We start from the raw sequence: 23,608 nt of genomic DNA on the forward strand, positions 1-23,608 counted from the left end.
CGGATGTCTTCAGGCTTGAGTTGGTGAACACTGCCCGGCCGGTCCAGGGGGCCGGGCTTTTAACCCCAGGTCGGGGTCACCCCTCCCCTCCTGAACCACCAACCCCCCCTCCCAGAACCTTCTGGAAGGTCTTATCTTAAGGGGCCTTAGAGACGTGTGGGGGGTCAAGGGTGTTATTCCCGGGTCACGGGGGGGGGGGCGGGGGTTTACTTTGGTCGACCCGTACACACCTCACTCTCTCTCTCGGCTGCCCCCTGTTGACCCGTGAACGTGGTGGCAGGTCAGCTTACAGCGCCTTGTTGTGGCGCTTACGCACAACTTCGTGACTAACGCTGCACGTTCCGTCATATTCATGCAGGGGGCGCTGCAAACCTACGCGTCCCCTGCATGAACGATGGAGGCGCAGGGACAGACGTTCGATCGCATTGGAATCAATTTGCGGACGGCGGTCTTCTCGCACGGCCAGCTCTGTCGCCTCATCTGAATCCCGCGATCCCAACGAGGTGAAAGTTCGCATCGAACCAAACCACCGGCAAAGCCATCTACTTAATGACGCGAGACAATTCACACGAAATATCGTTTTCAATTAATACGCTTTTAATGAAGAAAAACAATTATCTAATTCAAAATAATACAATTCAAAGTTGTTTCATTTTAAAACTTCAAAAGGGAGCATCGGGAGCTTGCGTGGAGGCGTCGTTCGTGTGCAATTTTTTTCGTACTTTCCTGGCCCCAGGCCGTAAATGGTTGTGAGGGGCACCGCAGGCGATCTGGATTGCTTCAAGCCATGGTTGTGAACATCCAGACGTTAATCAGCAAGGACAATTTATTGTCCTAATTCGAGAAAATATACGTCAACATGTAATACAAAATTATAATTCGTGTTGTAGAGAATGTATCTCCTCTACGTGTAACTTTTGAGAGGTATGCCTTGTAACTGATGAATGATCCGAGTGTGCTCCCTATTTCAAAGACAATGAGTTGCTCCAGAGGGAGAAGCTTCCTGAAACATAAAATACCCTTTGACCTGTATCACAAGAACAATGAGTCTCACCTGAGTTATCTGTACAGGTTACTTCCAAAACACACACTTTGTCTTAACATCACTTATTCAATGTTTGACCCTTATACACAAAATGCTACATGTACGTACACAATCAGACAAGTATTCATTCTAAATTATTGACAGGAATATGAACAAAATTGAATTACAGGTGCACCCCAAGCCTGTTCCCACCCCCCCCCCCCCCCTGCTGTGTATATGCAAGATGTGCTGTTTTGAGCTGCCGCAAGATGAGCTGCCTATTTAAGCTTCTGTTCACTTCTCTCTCTTCTTGCCTCTCTGTCTGTCTTTCCTACTGACCATGTACCTCATTTTCACTCTGTCTATGCTGGTTTGTGCAATCCAGAAGTTGAACACGAAATTTAACACTCCTGAAATTCGTGGTCCGCCAGGAAGTGTCTGTGTTGTTGGCCTGACTGGTTGTGCTTCACATATTTTTTAGGTTTGTTAAATTCTCGTCTCTCATCTTTTTGTTGTATTTATCTCCATGATTTGTTCTTGCCATGATTTGTCCTTGACACCTGATGAAGATCGCTTGTGTTGTGATCTAAACGTCGTGATTGTTTTGTATTTAATATAATTTTATTGTATTTCTACATACATGACTTTACCGAAAAAACCAATGAGTAAGGTTACAGCGCATTAACAAGAAGCTATTTTAAAAAAAATATGCACCGTCTGCTTAACAGTGTATGTACAACATACTATTGCGCCATTCAAAACGAGTTGGCCATTGCATGCTGGCGTCTGGGTCAAAATGTATCAAATTCTAAACATTACCTACAAACTACACAACCAAGATGCCGCATCAACCATCACCCCCTACTGACAGGCTCTTGTCCACATGCAGGCCGGTGCAGGGCCACCACCTTGTGCCACACAGGGGCAGCTGCTATTTGGGGATGCTCTTCGAGTGTTTGAGACGAGATACGATACAAAACTCCGAATTGCCAGAGGTGATTAAGCAAACAAAATATAAATGGAATTATTAGAACATAGTGAATGCTTGGGAGCTTATTGGCTCTCGCTCATGGTTAGAGATCTACCCAACCCACAGGTCCACAAAGACTGGCCGCTCTTACCTAGGAATTGAGTGTTCAACTTCATTGATTGTCATTAACGGCCTGTGACAAAGGTGCATCTATTGGAGCGACATCGTCTCAAGCTTACACATCTAACGGGTCTCCAATTGACTTGGTATTGTCTCGGAGGAAGTCCACCCACACCTCCACTTCCACAAACTGCTGGGAGTTGCCTCGCTCTGCCTCACAGTCAGAATTCTCCTCCTGCTTCACGTTTCCTCCATTGATGTGACGGTCCGACTTTGGAGTTGAATCTTCACATTTTACCTTCACTTCTTCGCTCTTCACCATCACTTCTTCACATTTCACCTTCACCTCGTTATATTTCACCTCGATACCTTTAAAAGTGTCCAAGCTGGGATTTTCTTCCGGTTCTTGTTTCATGAGGGATGGGCACATTGCTGCACTTTGACTTCCACAAGCTGATTTCAGACTCCACTCCTTGCGGATCGTCTGATGCTTGTGTGTTCTCTGGTGTACATGAAGATTTGATGAACGTGCAAACGCCTTTCCACACACACTGCACTTGAAGGGTTTCTCTTCCCCGTGACTTCTCTGGTGTGCTACAAGAGTAGATGACTGTGCAAACGCCTTCCCACACACACTGCACTTGAAGGGGTTCTCTCCTGTGTGTGTTCTCTGGTGTGTTATAAGAACAGATGAACGTGCAAACGCCTTCCCACACAGCCTGCACTTGAAGGGTTTCTCTCCCGTGTGTCTTCTCTGATGTGTTACAAGACCAGATGAATGTGTAAACGCCTTCCCACACAAACTGCACTTGAAGGGTTTCTCTCCCATGTGTGTTCTCTGGTGGACATGAAGATTTGATGAAAGTGTAAATGCCTTCCCACACACACTGCACTTGAAGGGTTTCTCCCCTGTGTGTGTTCTCTGGTGTTTTTTAAGAGTAGATGAATGTGCAAACGCCTTCCCACACACACTGCACTTGAAGGGTTTCTCTCCTGTGTGTGTACTCTGGTGTGTTATAAGAACAGATGAACGTGCAAACGCCTTCCCACACACACTGCACTTGAAGGGTTTCTCTCCTGTGTGTTCTCTGGTGTGTTACAAGAGCAGATGAACATGTAAACGCCTTCCCACACACACTGCACCTGAAGGGCTTCTCTCCCGTGTGTGTTCTCTGGTGTTTTACCAGATTTGGTGACTGTGAAAACGCCTTCCCACACACACTGCAATTGAAGGGTTTCTCTCCCGTGTGTGTTCTCTGGTGTGTTACAAGAGCAGATGAATCTGAAAACGCCTTCCCACACACACTGCACTTGAAGGGTTTCTCGCCCGTGTGAGTTCTCCGGTGTGCTTGAAGATGTGGTGACTGTGCAAACGCCTTCCGACACACACTGCACTTGAAGGGTTTCTTTCCCGTGTGCGATCTCTGGTGTGTTACAAGAGCAGATGAATGTGCAAACGCCTTCCCACACACACTGCACTTGAAGGGTTTCTCTCCCGTGTGTGTTCTCTGGTGTATTTGAAGATGTGGTGACTGTGTAAACGCCTTCCCACACACACTGCACTTGAAGGGTTTCTTTCCCGTGTGTGTTCTCTGGTGTGTTACAAGAGCAGATGAATGTGCAAACGCCTTCCCACACACACTGCACTTGAAGGGTTTCTCTCCTGTGCGAGTTATCTGGTGCCGTGTCAAATTTCCAGTACGATCCGTGCTGTATGCACGCCGGTCGCATTGTTGCCTTTTTGCACCGAGCCGCGCCGAGTGCCTTTGCTCCATCAGACAAATACTGCAGAGGAAGCGACAGCTGCAGACAGAAAAAAAGAATATAAAACACTATCTACACGTCAGTATCGATGCACAGAGGAATGCATACACACAGTAACACGTGACTAACACGTCTATACTTCTTCATATATTCATGTTATAGTGAAAAAGTGTCCCAAATTCATCACACGATCTGTTATGGCACACAATGAGAGGGCAAATGGTTATAAACGTGCCTGGAAGCCCTAGTATTTTCAAAATGAATGTTAACCCAAAACTCCGAGCACACAATTTCGGATGTCTGGCTTCAAAAGGAATATTTATGAAAGCTAAATTCAGCTGACATAGCAAAGGGTGTTGAAAATAATACTATTTGTGTTATGCAGAAATGCATAAATTAATGTTCAATCACAACTTAGAGGTGTGAACCCAGGCACAGATGTCCTTGAATGCTGGGATGAACAGTTCCGACTTCAGCTGCATGTGTGCTGTGATAACTTCCTGACTCCATTCTTACAAAGAGTTGCAGAGAAAAAATACGAAAATAAACTACTGTTTTGATATAAGACCCGTGCTCAATAGAGTTAATAGACCTTACTGCAAATACAAACTTGACACCGTCACACACTCAGAGGTGGAGCCAGGATTTTCAGTTAGGGGGGGCAACCCCTTCGATCGGACTGTTGGGGGGGCACGTGCCACCCCACCCCCACTGGCTCCACCACTGTCACGCACTGGCATGGTTCACAGGTGGTGGTGTGTCCAGACTCACGCCTGGCCACGTTCACCTGCTCAGAATTAATAGTTCCTCATTCCATCAAGTAATTCATTGAGGATCAATCAACACAGCCGAGGCTGCGTGTCTCTCTCTCTCTCCCCGTGGTCGCGTGGATTTCCCTCCCGATCCCCGGGTTTCCCCTCCACATGTAGAGAGTGAACACCACCACGCGCCCAGAGTGAACACCGCCAAGCGTCTAGAGTGAACACCGCCACGCGCCCAGAGTGAACACCGCCAAGCGTCTAGAGCAGTGGTTCTTAACCTTGTTGGAGGTACCGAACCCCACCAGTTTCATATGCGCATTCACCGAACCCCTCTTTAGTGAAAAATAAAATGTGATTTTTTTCAAATTCAAGACATAGATATGTTTTTTACTGGTACACAAAATGAGCCGTGCATGAACATTACCTTGTTCAAAGAATAAAACCAACACAATGCATAAACTCACAACAAATTACATACCTGGAAATCAATGTGACTTCTGCTGTTGCCTTTGAGAGATCAGTTCAGATATGCGTGGCTTCACCTTGGCAAGTGCCACTCTCATGTCATTTTCACAGCAAAGTCTGTTCCTTTTCTTCGTTTTTATGTCCAGCATCCTCGAAAAGGATTGCTCACAAAGATATGTTGTAACAAATGGTATAAAAAAAATCCAGGGCTTTCTTAGCAATAACTGGATACTTGTTCATTTGTCGACACCAAAACGTTGAGAGCGTTGTTGTTCTGAAGAGTTGCTGTTGAACCTGGCTCTGCTGAATTTCAATGATTTCGTCGAGGAATTCATCATTGACATCTGCTGTTTCAACAGCGAGAGACTTTGCAAGCTCATCTAAGTGCGTGGCAATTGTTTGCTTCAGTTCCGTGGATACAGAAATATCTCCGATTCCAGACACATCTTCGATCTTACTTGCACAGTCGTCCAGAAGCGGGAAGTTTGCGAAGTTATTGTTCTCTGTTCGTCGTTTCCATAACGGTAGCTTTTTTTGAAAAGCCTTCAGGTGTTCTTCCGCTTCCATGATATTGACTCCACCACCCTGCATCTGCTGATTGAGATGATTGAGAGCTGCGAATATATCAGCCATGTACGCTAAAATGAGAATGAACTCAGGATTTTTTAAGCAATTTGCATGGCAGTGTTGGTGCTCTTGCAAAAACAGGGCTAATTCCACACGCATGGCAAAAACACGATTCAGCACCTGTCCCCGGGATAACCACCGAATATTAGAATGGAGCAGAAGTACCTCAAATTCAGAGCCCATTTCTTTACACAGCTCACTGAAGATGCGGTGCCTCAGAGCACTTTTTCGCACATAGTTCACACATTCCACCACAGTTTTTAATACTTCTGCCATTTTTGGAGGTAAGGTTTTTGTTGCCAACGCATGCCTGTGCAGAATACAATGCGTCACAATGATGTGTGGTGCATCGGCCTTTACTAGCGCACCAAAACCAGACTTTCTTCCCAGCATGACTGGAGCTCCGTCCGTACAAACTGCAGAAACCATATCCCATGAAAGATTGTTGTCTCTGAAGAAGTCATCCACAAGCTTGTTCACATCTGCTGCCTTCGTTGTTGTTGTAAGAGGCTTACAAAATAAAAACTCTTCTTTTATCATGTCGTCTTTCACATAGCGTACAAAAACAGCAAGCTGGCTTAGATCAGAAACGTCTGTGGTTTCGTCGAGTTGAAGGCTGAATTTTGCCGGGCTTGAAATCAGATCCGCGACTACTTGAGCCAAGATGTCTTTACTCATGTCTTCTATTCTGTCACTGATGGTGTCATTTGAAAGGGGAATTTGGGATAATTTACCTTCGGCCGCTGTTCCGAGTATCAGATTCGCCATCTTTAATGCAGCTGGTTTCACAAGTGTTTCACCAATGGTGTGTGGCTTGCCCTGCTTTGCGATCAGGTAAGCAACTTCGTACGATGCTGTCAGGATCGGTTTGTTAACAGGTACAAATCCAAGAGCAGGCAGAGTGGCCCTTTCATCGAATCTGGCTCTCTTCACCCTGAATTCAGCAAGTGTTGTGTTCTTGTATTCCCCGTCTCCATGCAGCTTCAAGAAGTGTTCCTTTAGTTTTGCCGGTGCAAGACTAGAGTTGCTCAACTTGGCGTTGCAAATCATGCAGATAGGACGCTCACTCCCATCACGTTCCGTGATACATGAGAATCCATGTACATATTCGTCCGACCACTTTCTTCTTTTGCCCGACATAGTTAGTATGGATAAAATATTAAAGAAATCACACGACGTACGACAACAACAGTCACACGTTGACTACTGAGTACGCACTAAATTCCCCGCAGCGCTGATTGGCCAAGCAGTGTAGCATGATCATCTGCAGCCAGTGATGGCCAAGCGGGCCGTGTGTGTCATCACAAATTTACACAATAATTCAAGTGTGTCCGGACCTCCGTGGCGGGGGCTCTGCCGAACCCCTGAGATCGACTCACCGAACCCCTGGGGTTCGATCGAACCCAGGTTAAGAACCACTGGTCTAGAGTGACCACTGCCACGCGTCTAGAGTGAACACCGCCACGCGACCAGAGGGAACACCGCCACGCGTCCAGAGTGAACACCACCACGCGTCTAGAGTGAACACCGCCACCCGTCTAGAGTGAACGCCGCCACGCGTCCAAAGTGAACACCGCCACGCGTCCAGAGTGAACACTGCCACGCGTCCAGAGTGAACACCGCCGCGCGTCTAGAGTGAACACCACCATGCGCCCAGAGTGAACACCGCCACGCGTCTAGAGTGAACACCACCACACGTACAGAGTGAACACCGCCACGCATCTAGAGTGAACACCGCCACGCGCCCAGAGTGAACACCGCCACGCGTCCAAAGTGAACACCGCCACGCGTCCAAAGTGAACACCGCCACGCGCCCAGAGTGAACACCGCCACGCGCCCAGAGTGAACACCGCCACGCATCTAAAGTGAACACCGCCACGCGTCTAGAGTGAACACCGCCACGCGTCTAGAGTGAACACCGCCACATGTCTAGAGCGAACAACGCCACGCGTCTAGAGTGAACACCGCCACGCGTCTAGAGTGAACACCGCCACGCGCCCAGAGTGAACTCCGCCACACGTCTAGAGTGAACACCGCCACGCGTCTAGAGTGAACACCGCCACGCTGTTGACGAGCCTCACCTTGTGTTGTGGGCAGGTTGCGTCTGAAAACAAAAGCGGTACAGCAGCTCAAGCGGGCTTGGCCTGGTAAAAAAGAATGAAATAAAAACTGCGTGAATATTTAAAAGTAAAACAAAGTGACAAAGTGGCGAGCCGTGTGAAGACAAATTAAACTTAAGCGAGAGAATTGAAGCACACGCGATCAGGCGAGGGCAGGAGGCAAGGCCCCGCGTGGCTAGGCCCCGCGCTGTAAATTTCCAACCTGGACATCGCTTCCATGCTCGCTGCTACTCAATTGACATCCCTACGAGAAAGAGAGCGAGGCTCTACCTCGGTAAACAACAACCACCACCACCACCACAACAATCACCACAACAACAACCACCACCACAACCGCGATGAGAATTTCTCACCTCGGATTTCAGTGCACGGCGGAGCAGCAGCTTCCTGTTACTTCGTGATGTCACGCGGCAGCAGGAGTTGACATGACGTCACTTTCGGGGTTAAAAAACACTCCCCTCCCACAATGAGCGGCTCTGTAACTTCAATAAATTATGTTAATGAGGCTGGTCCATACGTGGAGGGATGGGCGTGGGTGCCGAACTCGTCGCAATAAACTCTAAACTCGCGATGACTTTCATGAATATATTATGTTAATGAGCCGCCAGTCACCGGGAGTAGCTTTGCCCAAATAAGGATTCTATTTGAACAGGTAAGGGAAGTGACCCAGGCAGAGGTGACGTCACGCTCAAGGGCGCGGGGACAGGGTGTGGTGGATACATTGGTGACATGACGTCACTCGCGAGGTACACCTCCCCCTGGCGTTTCACGCCGATGAGGTAATGCTGAGTGTTGACGTCACAGAGCGGGGTTGGAGTTTAAGTTCATTTAGATTTATTTTCCATTGCTCCCTCCCTTGATCAGAGACCCCTTGGGTGTGTGAGCTCAGCAACAACTGTATGTGTTTGTACACTCTGTGTGTGTACACTGTGTGTGTGTGCACATTGTGTGTGTGCACATTGTGTGTGTACACACACTGTGTGTGTACAGTGTGTGTGTGTACACACACACACACACTGTGTGTGTGTGTGTACACTGTGTGTGTGTACACTGTGTGTGTGTGTGTACACTGTGTGTGTGTACACTGTGTGTGTGTACACTGTGTGTGTGTACACTGTGTGTGTGTACACTGTGTGTGTGTACACTGTGTGTGTGTACACTGTGTGTGTGTACACTGTGTGTGTGTACACACTGTGGGGGGCCCAGTCATCTAAGTCAGTCGACCAATGGCATTTTTTCATCAATTGATTATTTTCCAAAAAAAATTGTATTCACTTTACATAACTTTACCGATAGAACCAAGAATACGGTAGCACATTCTCTATTTATTGCAGAGATTCAAGGTTCAACACCGACAGACACACCTGGCTACCCCAGTAACATTCACCAAAATATGCACAGTCTGCTTAACGGCAGCTGTAAAACATAGCGTTGTGTCATTCACAACGCGCAGGTCATTGCATATTTGTGTCAGGGTCAAAATTGGGGTAATTCCAAACATTATCCAGAAACTACACAACGGAGATGGCGCGTCAATGATCGCCCCCTACCGACAGACTCATGTCCACGTGCAGGCCGGTGCAGGACCACCTTGTGCCACACAGGGGCAGCTGCCACTTGGGGGGGGGGGGTCCTTCGCTTGTTTGAGATGAGATTCGATACGAAACACCGAGTTGCTGAGGCAATTAGGCAAGCGACTTATGAGTGCAAATATGATGTTGGTAACGTAGTGAATGCTTGGGAGCTTCATTGTCTCTCGCTCCTGCTGACAGATGTACCCAGCCCACAGCTCCACAGATACCAGCCGCTCCTCCTGTGCAGGGTCGGCTATGTACGGTGCAAAAGAAGTTCCAGATACACACAGAGACTCACAGAGACCCACAGATAGCATGGTTGGCTACGTATGGTGCGAAATAAGTTCAACGTACACACAGAGAGTCGGAGCAAGTTTGAGTCGCGTGCAGTCGTGGGCCATGAAAGTTGAATGGGCGCATGTTGCTACTGACAGTAGTTGAATACGGTTGGGAAGATGCTGATAGACACACACAGAGACTGACAAGAGAGAGGTGGACAGACACAAACAAGAGGAAGACAGAAAGAAAGATACAGAGACGACAGAGACACAGTCAGTGAGAGAGAGAGACACAGAGGGGAACAGAGACACAGATGGACAGAGATATGTTGAATCGAACAAACTGAACTTGCTCCACTGAAAGAGATTCCTCAATCTTTGCCCATCCCCGGAAGTCGTTCCAGTTTCTATTTATTTCATTGTATGTGGTGCGTACGTGTAAGCAATGTGGGATATCAATGTAGACAGATATGAACAAGATCAGCAGACAAGACGTCTTTCATACTCATTGGTTCTTTGAGTGAAGTCACGCAGGTAGAAAAAATAAAATAAATCACGACGCTTCTATCGCAACACGAGCGGTCGTCCTCAGGCGAAAACATCCAGACATTGTCGCGGCAGAAGTCACGTGAGCTACGGCACGTGACAAAGATAAGGTGACCCCCCACCCCCGTGGCTCGCCCTGCTCAGCTGAGCATTGTTTTAATGCGGTGGGCTCACGCGAAATTAATTTCTGGAAGACGAAGGTACTTTCAAAACCCACTGGCTAAACTCTTTTATATAAGTGTTGTGTCCTTAACTAACGACACGTAGACGTCTGGTTGAGGCAACGCGTTTATTATAACTCTTTTGAACTCTGCTCTACACACTACTGTACCACGAAGGAGTACGGCCCCTTCCACTTGATAGCCTGCGGGAGTGACAGCCTCCCTTCTATGGCAGCCTGCACACTCCGGGCTCTGCTACACACGGGTCCCTTAGCCCGGCGTTAAGGGAAGACTGGACGACCCGTCCCAGCCAGGGTACGGGAGCTCACCTCTGGTCCGCTACAACTCGGCTCTAACAAGAGCCTCGGTTGAGGGTCCCTGGGTGCTGGTCCAGTCTTCAGGTCTTCGGATGTCTTCAGGCTTGAGTTGGTGAACACTGCCCGGCCGGTCCAGGGGGCCGGGCTTTTAACCCCAGGTCGGGGTCACCCCTCCCCTCCTGAACCACCAACCCCCCCTCCCAGAACCTTCTGGAAGGTCTTATCTTAAGGGGCCTTAGAGACGTGTGGGGGGTCAAGGGTGTTATTCCCGGGTCACGGGGGGGGGCGGGGGTTTACTTTGGTCGACCCGTACACACCTCACTCTCTCTCTCGGCTGCCCCCTGTTGACCCGTGAACGTGGTGGCAGGTCAGCTTACAGCGCCTTGTTGTGGCGCTTACGCACAACTTCGTGACTAACGCTGCACGTTCCGTCGTATTCATGCAGGGGGCGCTGCAAACCTACGCGTCCCCTGCATGAACGATGGAGGCGCAGGGACAGACGTTCGATCGCATTGGAATCAATTTGCGGACGGCGGTCTTCTCGCACGGCCAGCTCTGTGTCGCCTCATCTGGATCCCGCGATCCCAACCAGGTGAAAGTTCGCATCGAACCAAACCACCGGCAAAGCCATCTACTTAATGACGCGAGACAATTCACACGAAATATCGTTTTCAATTAATACGCTTTTAATGAAGAAAAACAATTATCTAATTCAAAATAATACAATTCAAAGTTGTTTCATTTTAAAACTTCAAAAGGGAGCATCGGGAGCTTGCGTGGAGGCGTCGTTCGTGTGCAATTTTTTTCGTGACTTTCCTGGCCCCAGGTCGTAAATGGTTGTGAGGGGCACCGCAGGCGATCTGGCTTGCTTCAAGCCATGGTTGTGAACATCCAGACGTTAATCAGCAAGGACAATTTATTGTCCTAATTCGAGAAAATATACGTCAACATGTAATACAAAATTATAATTCGTGTTGTAGAGAATGTATCTCCTCTACGTGTAACTTTTGAGAGGTATGCCTTGTAACTGATGAATGATCCGAGTGTGCTCCCTATTTCAATCAGAATCAGAATCAGAAAGGGTTTTATTCGCCATGTAAGTTCACACCGACACGGAATTTACTTTGGCAAGATGGTGCACACATTCAACATATAGGAATCTAAAATCTAAAATAAGTTTTAAACAAGTCTTACTATAATAAGGGTTAAAAGTCTAACACTAAGGGGCTGAAGTATATAAAATTAAATAAATATCCAATATAAAATAGCTTTAAGATATAATTTAAAAATACAAATAGGGAAACATAGTTAATATCAGCAACGTGTCGTTATGTAGATCAAATGTTAAAAACAGTGTTAGCCCTTGGCCTTGTTTAACAGGCCAGCAGCAGATGGGAAGAAACTGTTTTTATGGCGTGAGGTTTTGGTCCTGATGGACCGAAGCCTTCTGCCGGAGGGGAGTAGCTGAAACAGAGAGTGTCCAGGGTGGGAGAAATCGGCCATAATCTTCCTCGCTCGCCTCATAGACCTTGTCATGTGCAGGTCCTCGAGGGTCGGTAGATTGCAGGCAATTACCTTCTCAGCAGTGTGGATGATACGCTGCAGTCTGCTCTTGTCCTTGGCAGTGGCAGCAGCGTACCAGACGGTTATGGAGGAGGTGAGGATGGATTCAATGATCGCTGTATAGAATTGCACCATCATTGTCTTTGGCAGGTTGAATTTCTTCAGCTGCCGTAGAAAGTACATCCTCTGTTGAGCTTTCTTGGTGAGGGAGCTGATGTTCAATTCCCACTTGAGGTCCCGGGAGAGAATAGTGCCCAGGAAGCGGAAGGACTCTACAATTTTTACTGGGGAGTCTAACAGGGTGATGGGGGTGAGTGGTGCTGTATTCTTCCTGAAGTCCACAACCATCTCAACTGTCTTTAGAGCATTTAGCTCTAAGTTGTTCTGGCTACACCAGGTCACCAGATTGTCAGCTTCCCACCTATAGTCAGACTCATCCCCACCAGAGATCAGCCCAATGAGGGTGGTGTCATCCGCAAACTTCAATAGTTTGACGGACAGATGATTGGAGGTGCAGCTGTTGGTATACAGGGAGAAGAGCAGAGGGGAAAGGACGCAGCCCTGAGGAGTTCCGGTGCTGATGGACCTGGAGCCAGAGACTTGTGTTCCCAGCTTAACGCACTGCTTCCTGTCAGACAGGAAGTCTGTGATCCATTTACAGGTGGTGTATGGCACGTTCAGCTGGAAGAGCTTGTCCTGAAGCAGGGCAGGGATGATGGTGTTGAAGGCAGAGGCAATGAGTTGCTCTAGAGGGAGAAGCTTCCTGAAACATAAAATACCCTTTGACCTGTATCACAAGAACAATGAGTCTCACCTGAGTTATCTGTACAGGTTACTTCCAAAACACACACTTTGTCTTAACATCACTTATTCAATGTTTGACCCTTATACACAAAATGTTACATGTACGTACACAATCAGACAAGTATTCATTCTAAATTATTGACAGGAATATGAACAAAATTGAATTACAGGTGCACCCCAAGCCTGTTCCCACCCCCCCCCCCCCTGCTGTGTATATGCAAGATGTGCTGCTTTGAGCTGCCGCAAGATGAGCTGCTTATTTAAGCTTCTGTTCACCTCTCTCTCTTCTTGCCTCTCTGTCTGTCTTTCCTACTGACCATGTACCTCATTTTCACTCTGTCTATGCTGGTTTGTGCAATCCAGAAGTTGAACACGAAATTTAACACTCCTGAAATTCGTGGTCCGCCAGGAAGTGTCTGTGTTGTTGGCCTGACTGGTTGTGCTTCACATATTTTTTAGGTTTGTTAAATTCTCGTCTCTCATCTTTTTGTTGTATTTACCTCCATGATTTGTTCTTGCCATGATTTGTCCTTGACACCTGATGAAGATCGCTTGTGTTGTGATCTAAACGTCGTGATTGTTTTGTATTTAATATAATTTTATTGTATTTCTACATACATGACTTTACCGAAAAAACCAATGAGTAAGGTTACAGCGCATTAACAAGCTATTTTAAAAAAATATGCACCGTCTGCTTAACAGTGTATGTACAACATACTATTGCGCCATTCAAAACGAGTTGGCCATTGCATGCTGGCGTCTGGGTCAAAATGTATCAAATTCTAAACATTACCTACAAACTACACAACCAAGATGCCGCATCAACCATCACCCCCTACTGACAGGCTCTTGTCCACATGCAGGCCGGTGCAGGGCCACCACCTTGTGCCACAAAGGGGCAGCTGCTATTTGGGGATGCTCTTCGAGTGTTTGAGACGAGATACGATACAAAACTCCGAATTGCCAGAGGTGATTAAGCAAACAAAATATAAATGGAATTATTAGAACATAGTGAATGCTTGGGAGCTTATTGGCTCTCGCTCATGGTTAGAGATCTACCCAACCCACAGGTCCACAAAGACTGGCCGCTCTTACCTAGGAATTGAGTGTTCAACTTCATTGATTGTCATTAACGGCCTGTGACAAAGGTGCATCTATTGGAGCGACATCGTCTCAAGCTTACACATCTAACGGGTCTCCAATTGACTTGGTATTGTCTCGGAGGAAGTCCACCCACACCTCCACTTCCACAAACTGCTGGGAGTTGCCTCGCTCTGCCTCACAGTCAGAATTCTCCTCCTGCTTCACGTTTCCTCCATTGATGTGACGGTCCGACTTTGGAGTTGAATCTTCACATTTTACCTTCACTTCTTCGCTCTTCACCATCACTTCTTCACATTTCACCTTCACCTCGTTATATTTCACCTCGATACCTTTAAAAGTGTCCAAGCTGGGATTTTCTTCCGGTTCTTGTTTCATGAGGGATGGGCACATTGCTGCACTTTGACTTCCACAAGCTGATTTCAGACTCCACTCCTTGCGGATCGTCTGATGCTTGTGTGTTCTCTGGTGTACATGAAGATTTGATGAACGTGCAAACGCCTTTCCACACACACTGCACTTGAAGGGTTTCTCTTCCCCGTGACTTCTCTGGTGTGCTACAAGAGTAGATGACTGTGCAAACGCCTTCCCACACACACTGCACTTGAAGGGGTTCTCTCCTGTGTGTGTTCTCTGGTGTTTTTTAAGAGTAGATGAATGTGCAAACGCCTTCCCACACACACTGCATTTGAAGTGTTTCTCTCCTGTGTGTGTACTCTGGTGTGTTATAAGAACAGATGAACGTGCAAACGCCTTCCCACACAGCCTGCACTTGAAGGGTTTCTCTCCCGTGTGTCTTCTCTGATGTGTTACAAGACCAGATGAATGTGTAAACGCCTTCCCACACAAACTGCACTTGAAGGGTTTCTCTCCCATGTGTGTTCTCTGGTGGACATGAAGATTTGATGAAAGTGTAAATGCCTTCCCACACACACTGCACTTGAAGGGTTTCTCCCCTGTGTGTGTTCTCTGGTGTTTTTTAAGAGTAGATGAATGTGCAAACGCCTTCCCACACACACTGCACTTGAAGGGTTTCTCTCCTGTATGTGTACTCTGGTGTGTTATAAGAACAGATGAACGTGCAAACGCCTTCCCACACACACTGCACTTGAAGGGTTTCTCTCCTGTGTGTGTTCTCTGGTGTGTTACAAGAGCAGATGAACATGTAAACGCCTTCCCACACACACTGCACCTGAAGGGCTTCTCTCCCGTGTGTGTTCTCTGGTGTTTTACCAGATTTGGTGACTGTGAAAACGCCTTCCCACACACACTGCAATTGAAGGGTTTCTCTCCCGTGTGTGTTCTCTGGTGTGTTACAAGAGCAGATGAATCTGAAAACGCCTTCCCACACACACTGCACTTGAAGGGTTTCTCGCCCGTGTGAGTTCTCCGGTGTGCTTGAAGATGTGGTGACTGTGCAAACGCCTTCCGACACACACTGCACTTGAAGGGTTTCTTTCCCGTGTGCGATCTCTGGTGTGTTACAAGAGCAGATGAATGTGCAAACGCCTTCCCACACACACTGCACTTGAAGGGTTTCTCTCCCGTGTGTGTTCTCTGGTGTATTTGAAGATGTGGTGACTGTGTAAACGCCTTCCCACACACACTGCACTTGAAGGGTTTCTTTCCCGTGTGTGTTCTCTGGTGTGTTACAAGAGCAGATGAATGTGCAAATGCCTTCCCACACACACTGCACTTGAAGGGTTTCTCTCCTGTGCGAGTTATCTGGTGCCGTGTCAAATTTCCAGTACGATCCGTGCTGTATGCACGCCGGTCGCATTGTTGCCTTTTTGCACCGAGCCGCGCCGAGTGCCTTTGCTCCATCAGACAAATACTGCAGAGGAAGCGACAGCTGCAGACAGAAAAAAAGAATATAAAACACTATCTACACGTCAGTATCGATGCACAGAGGAATGCATACACACAGTAACACGTGACTAACACGTCTATACTTCTTCATATATTCATGTTATAGTGAAAAAGTGTCCCAAATTCATCACACGATCTGTTATGGCACACAATGAGAGGGCAAATGGTTATAAACGTGCCTGGAAGCCCTAGTATTTTCAAAATGAATGTTAACCCAAAACTCCGAGCACACAATTTCGGATGTCTGGCTTCAAAAGGAATATTTATGAAAGCTAAATTCAGCTGACATAGCAAAGGGTGTTGAAAATAATACTATTTGTGTTATGCAGAAATGCATAAATTAATGTTCAATCACAACTTAGAGGTGTGAACCCAGGCACAGATGTCCTTGAATGCTGGGATGAACAGTTCCGACTTCAGCTGCATGTGTGCTGTGATAACTTCCTGACTCCATTCTTACAAAGAGTTGCAGAGAAAAAATACGAAAATAAACTACTGTTTTGATATAAGACCCGTGCTCAATAGGGTTAATAGACTTTACTGCAAATACAAACTTGACACCGTCACACACTCAGAGGTGGAGCCAGGATTTTCAGTTAGGGGGGGCAACCCCTTCGATCGGACTGTTGGGGGGGCACGTGCCACCCCACCCCCACTGGCTCCACCACTGTCACGCACTGGCATGGTTCACAGGTGGTGGTGTGTCCAGACTCACGCCTGGCCACGTTCACCTGCTCAGAATTAATAGTTCCTCATTCCATCAAGTAATTCATTGAGGATCAATCAACACAGCCGAGGCTGCGTGTCTCTCTCTCTCTCCCCGTGGTCGCGTGGATTTCCCTCCCGATCCCCGGGTTTCCCCTCCACATGTAGAGAGTGAACACCACCACGCGCCCAGAGTGAACACCGCCAAGCGTCTAGAGTGAACACCGCCACGCGCCCAGAGTGAACACCGCCAAGCGTCTAGAGCAGTGGTTCTTAACCTTGTTGGAGGTACCGAACCCCACCAGTTTCATATGCGCATTCACCGAACCCCTCTTTAGTGAAAAATAAAATGTGATTTTTTTCAAATTCAAGACATAGATATGTTTTTTACTGGTACACAAAATGAGCCGTGCATGAACATTACCTTGTTCAAAGAATAAAACCAACACAATGCATAAACTCACAACAAATTACATACCTGGAAATCAATGTGACTTCTGCTGTTGCCTTTGAGAGATCAGTTCAGATATGCGTGGCTTCACCTTGGCAAGTGCCACTCTCATGTCATTTTCACAGCAAAGTCTGTTCCTTTTCTTCGTTTTTATGTCCAGCATCCTCGAAAAGGATTGCTCACAAAGATATGTTGTAACAAATGGTATAAAAAAAATCCAGGGCTTTCTTAGCAATAACTGGATACTTGTTCATTTGTCGACACCAAAACGTTGAGAGCGTTGTTGTTCTGAAGAGTTGCTGTTGAACCTGGCTCTGCTGAATTTCAATGATTTCGTCGAGGAATTCATCATTGACATCTGCTGTTTCAACAGCGAGAGACTTTGCAAGCTCATCTAAGTGCGTGGCAATTGTTTGCTTCAGTTCCGTGGATACAGAAATATCTCCGATTCCAGACACATCTTCGATCTTACTTGCACAGTCGTCCAGAAGCGGGAAGTTTGCGAAGTTATTGTTCTCTGTTCGTCGTTTCCATAACGGTAGCTTTTTTTGAAAAGCCTTCAGGTGTTCTTCCGCTTCCATGATATTGACTCCACCACCCTGCATCTGCTGATTGAGATGATTGAGAGCTGCGAATATATCAGCCATGTACGCTAAAATGAGAATGAACTCAGGATTTTTTAAGCAATCTGCATGGCAGTGTTGGTGCTCTTGCAAAAACAGGGCTAATTCCACACGCATGGCAAAAACACGATTCAGCACCTGTCCCCGGGATAACCACCGAATATTAGAATGGAGCAGAAGTACCTCAAATTCAGAGCCCATTTCTTTACACAGCTCACTGAAGATGCGGTGCCTCAGAGCACTTTTTCGCACATAGTTCACACATTCCACCACAGTTTTTAATACTTCTGCCATTTTTGGAGGTAAGGTTTTTGTTGCCAACGCATGCCTGTGCAGAATACAATGCGTCACAATGATGTGTGGTGCATCGGCCTTTACTAGCGCACCAAAACCAGACTTTCTTCCCAGCATGACTGGAGCTCCGTCCGTACAAACTGCAGAAACCATATCCCATGAAAGATTGTTGTCTCTGAAGAAGTCATCCACAAGCTTCTTCACATCGGCTGCCTTCGTTGTTGTTGTAAGAGGCTTACAAAATAAAAACTCTTCTTTTATCATGTCGTCTTTCACATAGCGTACAAAAACAGCAAGCTGGCTTAGATCAGAAACGTCTGTGGTTTCGTCGAGTTGAAGGCTGAATTTTGCCGGGCTTGAAATCAGATCCGCGACTACTTGAGCCAAGATGTCTTTACTCATGTCTTCTATTCTGTCACTGATGGTGTCATTTGAAAGGGGAATTTGGGATAATTTACCTTCGGCCGCTGTTCCGAGTATCAGATTCGCCATCTTTAATGCAGCTGGTTTCACAAGTGTTTCACCAATGGTGTGTGGCTTGCCCTGCTTTGCGATCAGGTAAGCAACTTCGTACGATGCTGTCAGGATCGGTTTGTTAACAGGTACAAATCCAAGAGCAGGCAGAGTGGCCCTTTCATCGAATCTGGCTCTCTTCACCCTGAATTCAGCAAGTGTTGTGTTCTTGTATTCCCCGTCTCCATGCAGCTTCAAGAAGTGTTCCTTTAGTTTTGCCGGTGCAAGACTAGAGTTGCTCAACTTGGCGTTGCAAATCATGCAGATAGGACGCTCACTCCCATCACGTTCCGTGATACATGAGAATCCATGTACATATTCGTCCGACCACTTTCTTCTTTTGCCCGACATAGTTAGTATGGATAAAATATTAAAGAAATCACACGACGTACGACAACAACAGTCACACGTTGACTACTGAGTACGCACTAAATTCCCCGCAGCGCTGATTGGCCAAGCAGTGTAGCATGATCATCTGCAGCCAGTGATGGCCAAGCGGGCCGTGTGTGTCATCACAAATTTACACAATAATTCAAGTGTGTCCGGACCTCCGTGGCGGGGGCTCTGCCGAACCCCTGAGATCGACTCACCGAACCCCTGGGGTTCGATCGAACCCAGGTTAAGAACCACTGGTCTAGAGTGACCACCGCCACACGTACAGAGTGAACACCGCCACGCGTCTAGAGTGAACACCGCCACGCGTCTAGAGTGAACACCGCCACACGTCTAGAGTGAACACCGCCACACATCTAGAGTGAACGGCACCAAGCGTCTAGAGTGAACACCGCCACACGTCTAGAGTGAACAGCACCAAGCGTCTAGAGTGAACACCGCCACGCGTCTAGAGTGAACACCGCCACGCGTCCAGAGTGAACACCGCCACGCGTCCAGAGTGAACACCGCCACGCGTCCAGAGTGAACACCGCCACGCGTCCAGAGTGAACACCGCCACGCGTCCAGAGTGAACACCACCACGCTGTTGACGAGCCTCACCTTGTGATGTGGGCAGGCCGCTTCTGAAAACAAAAGTGGTACAGCAGCTCAAGCGGGCTTGGCCTGGTAAAAAAGAATTAAATAAAAACTGCGTGAATATTTAAAAGTAAAACAAAGTGACAAAGTGGCGAGCCGTGTGAAGACAAATTAAACTTAAGTGAGAGAATTGAAGTAAACGCAATCAGGCGAGGGCAGAAGGCAAGGCCCTGCGTGGATAGGCCCCGCGCTGTAAAGTTCCAACCTGGACATCGCTTCCATGCTCGCTGCTACTCAATTGACATCCCTCCGAGAGAGAGCGAGGCTCTACCTCGGTAAAGAACAACCACCACCACAACCACCACTACAACCACCAACACAACAACCACCGCAACAACCAGCACCACAACAACCAGCACCACAACAACCACCACAACAACCACCACCACAACCACCATAACCACCACAACAAACACCACAACAACCACAACCACCACAACAACCACTACCACAACCACCACCACAACAACCACCACCACAACCACCACAACAACCACCACCACAACAACCACCGCAACAACCACCACCACAACAACCACTACAACCACCACCACAGCAACCACCACAACCACTACCACAACCACCACAACAACCACCACCGCAACAACCACCACCACAACAACCACCACCACAACCACCACAACAACCACAACAACCACCACCACCACAACAACCACCACCACAACCACCACAACAACCACAACAACCACCACCACAACAACCACCACCACAACAACCACCACCACAACAACCACCGCAACAACCACCACCACAACAACCACTACAACCACCACCACAGCAACCACCACAACCACAACCACTACCACAACCACCACAACAACCACCACCGCAACAACCACCACCACAACAACCACCACCACAACCACCACAACAACCACAACAACCACCACCACCACCACAACAACCACCACCACAACCACCACAACAACCACAACAACCACCACCACCACAACAACCACCACCACCACAACAACCACCACCACAACAACCACCACAACCACCACCACAACCACCACAACCACCACAACAACCACAACAACCACCACAAGAAGTAAAACAATGTGACAAAGTGGCGAGCCGAGTGAAGACAAATTAAACTTAAGCGAGAGAATTGAAGCAAACGCGATCAGGCGAGGGCAGGAGGCAAGGCCCCGCGTGGCTAGGCCCCGTGCTGTAAAGTTCCAACCTGGACATCGCTTCCATGCTCGCTGCTACTCAATTGACATCCCTACGAGAGAGAGAGCGAGGCTCTACCTCAGTAAACAACAACCACCACCACAACCACCACTACAACCACCAACACAACAACCACCGCAACAACCAGCACCACAACAACCAGCACCACAACAACCACCACAACAACCACCACCACAACCACCATAACCACCACAACAAACACCACAACAACCACAACCACCACAACAACCACTACCACAACCACCACCACAACAACCACCACCACAACCACCACAACAACCACCACCACAACAACCACCGCAACAACCACCACCACAACAACCACTACAACCACCACCACAGCAACCACCACAACCACTACCACAACCACCACAACAACCACCACCGCAACAACCACCACCACAACAACCACCACCACAACCACCACAACAACCACAACAACCACCACCACCACAACAACCACCACCACAACCACCACAACAACCACAACAACCACCACCACAACAACCACCACCACAACAACCACCACCACAACAACCACCGCAACAACCACCACCACAACAACCACTACAACCACCACCACAGCAACCACCACAACCACAACCACTACCACAACCACCACAACAACCACCACCGCAACAACCACCACCACAACAACCACCACCACAACCACCACAACAACCACAACAACCACCACCACCACAACAACCACCACCACAACCACCACAACAACCACAACAACCACCACCACCACAACAACCACCACCACCACAACAACCACCACCACAACAACCACCACAACCACCACCACAACCACCACAACCACCACAACAACCACAACAACCACCACAAGAAGTAAAACAATGTGACAAAGTGGCGAGCCGAGTGAAGACAAATTAAACTTAAGCGAGAGAATTGAAGCAAACGCGATCAGGCGAGGGCAGGAGGCAAGGCCCCGCGTGGCTAGGCCCCGTGCTGTAAAGTTCCAACCTGGACATCGCTTCCATGCTCGCTGCTACTCAATTGACATCCCTACGAGAAAGAGAGCGAGGCTCTACCTCGGTAAACAACAACCACCACCACAACCACCACAACAACAACCACAACCGCGATGAGAATTTCTCACCTCGGATTTCAGTGCACGGCGGAGCAGCAGCTTCCTGTTACTTCGTGATGTCACGCGGCAGCAGGAGTTGACATGACGTCACTTTCGGGGTTAAAAAACACTCCCCTCCCACAATGAGCGGCTCTGTAACTTCAATAAATTATGTTAATGAGGCTGGTCCATACGTGGAGGGATGGGCGTGGGTGCCGAACTCGTCGCAATAAACTCTAAACTCGCGATGACTTTAATGAATATATTATGTTAATGAGCCGCCAGTCACCGGGAGTAGCTTTGCCCAAATAAGGATTCTACTTGAATAGGTAAGGGAAGTGACGCAGGCAGAGGTGACGTCACGCTCAAGGGCGCGGTGGACAGGGTGTGGTGGATACATTGGTGACATGACGTCACTCGCGAGGTACACCTCCCCCTGGCGTTTCACGCCGATGAGGTAATGCTGAGTGTTGACGTCACAGAGCGGGGTTGGAGTTTAAGTTCATTTAGATTTATTTTCCATTGCTCCCTCCCTTGATCAGAGACCCCTTGGGTGTGTGAGCTCAGCAACAACTGTATGTGTTTGTACACTCTGTGTGTGTACACTGTGTGTGTGTGCACATTGTGTGTGTGCACATTGTGTGTGTGTACACTGTGTGTGTACAGTGTATATACACTGTCTGTGTGTACACTGCGTGTATATATACTGTGTGTACACACTGTGTGTGTGTACACTGTGTGTGTACACTGTGTGTGTGTGCACTGCGTGTACACTGTGTGTGTGTACACACGTGTGTGTACAGTGTGTGTGTACACACTGTGTGTGTGTGTACACACACACACACAGTGTACACACACACACACAGTGTACACACACACAGTGTACACGTACACACACACAGTGTGTGTGTGTACACACACACTGTGTGTGTGTACACTGTGTGTGTACACTGTGTGTGTGTACACTGTGTGTGTGTACACTGTGTGTGTGTACACACTGTGGGGGGCCCAGTCATCTAAGTCAGTCGACCAATGTCATTTTTTCATCAGTTGATTATTTTCCCAAAAAAATTGTTTTCAATTTACATAACTTTACCGAAAGAACCAAGAATACGGTAGCACATTCTCTATTTATTGCAGAGATTCAAGGTTCAACACCGACAGACAGACCTGGCTACCCCAGTAACATTCACCAAAATATGCACAGTCTGCTTAACGGCGGCTATAAAACATAGCGTTATGTCATTCACAACGCGCAGGTCATTGCATATTTGTGTCACGGTCAAAATTGGGGTAATTCCAAACATTATCCAGAAACTACACAACGGAGATGACGCTCCAATGATCGCCCCCTACCGACAGACTCATGTCCACGTGAAGGCCGCTGCAGGGCCACCTTGTGCCACACAGGGGCAGCTGCCACTTGGGGGGGGGGGTCCTTCGCTTGTTTGAGATGAGATTCGATACGAAACACTGAGTTGCTGAGGCAATTAGACAAGCGACTTATGAGTGCAAATATGATGTTGGTAACGTAGTGAATGCTTGGGAGCTTCATTGTCTCTCGCTCCTGCTGACAGATGTACCCAGCCCACAGCTCCACAGATACCAGCCGCTC

At 47.9% G+C, this 23,608-nt stretch overlaps 1 pseudogene; it reads right to left on the reverse strand.

Moving 5' to 3' along the window:
* Window positions 1-579: 579 nt before the first annotated feature.
* On the reverse strand, window positions 580-22,487 carry LOC142906883 (uncharacterized; annotated as a pseudogene).
* Window positions 22,488-23,608: the final 1,121 nt, after the last annotated feature.

This window comes from Petromyzon marinus, chromosome 71, assembly GCF_048934315.1.
Source record: "Petromyzon marinus isolate PM22_M1 ecotype Great Lakes invasive population chromosome 71, UKy_Petmar_22M1.pri1.0, whole genome shotgun sequence".
NCBI lineage: Eukaryota > Metazoa > Chordata > Hyperoartia > Petromyzontiformes > Petromyzontidae > Petromyzon > Petromyzon marinus.